Genomic DNA, 1,161 nt, shown 5'->3' with positions numbered 1-1,161 from the left:
TGTTGGTTGCCCCTAAGCATGCAGTCCCCTGCTGGCCCCTCCTGGATGTGTGCCAGAATAATTTTCTCGAAAACCTTGCCTGGGATTGAGGTAAGACTAACTGGCCTATAGTTTCCTGGGTCCTCCTCCTTCCCTTTTTTGAAAATGGGAACCACATTGGCCCTCTTCCAGTCCTCCGGCACCTCTCCAGAGCACCATGAGTGCTTGTAAAGCCGTGCCAGGAGTCCTGCAATGACCTCGGCCAATTCCTTTAGAACTCTAGGGTGGAGATCGTCCGGACCGGCTGACTTGAATACGTCCAGCCCCTCCAGAAGCTTCCTAACTAATTCCTCGCTAACCCTGGGCCCAGGTGTGCCTCCCCCCACCCACTTTACTCCCCCCACCCAATCTGGAAGCCAAGGCAATTACCCAGCCATGCTCCCTCCCCAGCCAGCAGGTGGGAGTGGGGGAGGAAAACGGCTCTGTTCCACCTGACTCTGGACCCCCAGCTAAGCTGTGCCTGGTACAGGCTGGGGGGAGCCTGAAGTGGAGGCTTTACTTTCTCACCTGAGCCAGGAACTGAGACCTGAGGTTATCACCCAGCCATGTCCTCTCCCTGGCCAGCAGGCAGGCTGAGGAGGGAGCTGAGGAAGAAAAAAGGCTTCCCTTTCCCTCCCCCTCGTCGTCCCCTCCCATTTCCCATATTCCAGACCCCTACCCAAGCTGGGAGCCAGGGCAATCGCCCAGCCATACTGCTTCCCCAGCCTGCAGGCTGTCTGGAGCGGGGGAAAGCGGGGAAGGGACCCCAGCCAGGCTGTTCCCAGCATGCATGGAAGCCTGCAGTGGGGGCCTTACTCCCCCTACCACAGCTGGGAGCTGGGCCAATTCCCCCAGCAGAGGAGGTGGCAGGGCCAGGGGAATCTGCTGGGCTCCAGGCTGCTGGGAATCCTACAGCTGGGAGTGGGGCTGCCCTGCTTTGTTGCATCAGAGAGCACAGCCCAGGGCTGCATAGCATCCTGGGATGCTGGAGGACTGTGAGTTAAGTTGAATCGGGAGGAGATCTGGGACAGCATTTCTATAAATTGGTTTGACCTAAATCAGCTAAGTCTGATACTACATCTATCTAGGTTTATTTTAAACCAGTTTCAGCCATTTTGAAAGCTGTTTAATTGCACTGAACTT

The sequence above is a fragment of the Gavialis gangeticus genome, unplaced genomic scaffold (assembly GCF_001723915.1).
Source record: "Gavialis gangeticus isolate Ggan-Ray unplaced genomic scaffold, GavGan_comp1, whole genome shotgun sequence".
Taxonomy (NCBI): domain Eukaryota; kingdom Metazoa; phylum Chordata; order Crocodylia; family Gavialidae; genus Gavialis; species Gavialis gangeticus.
This window is presented reverse-complemented; position numbering follows the sequence as displayed.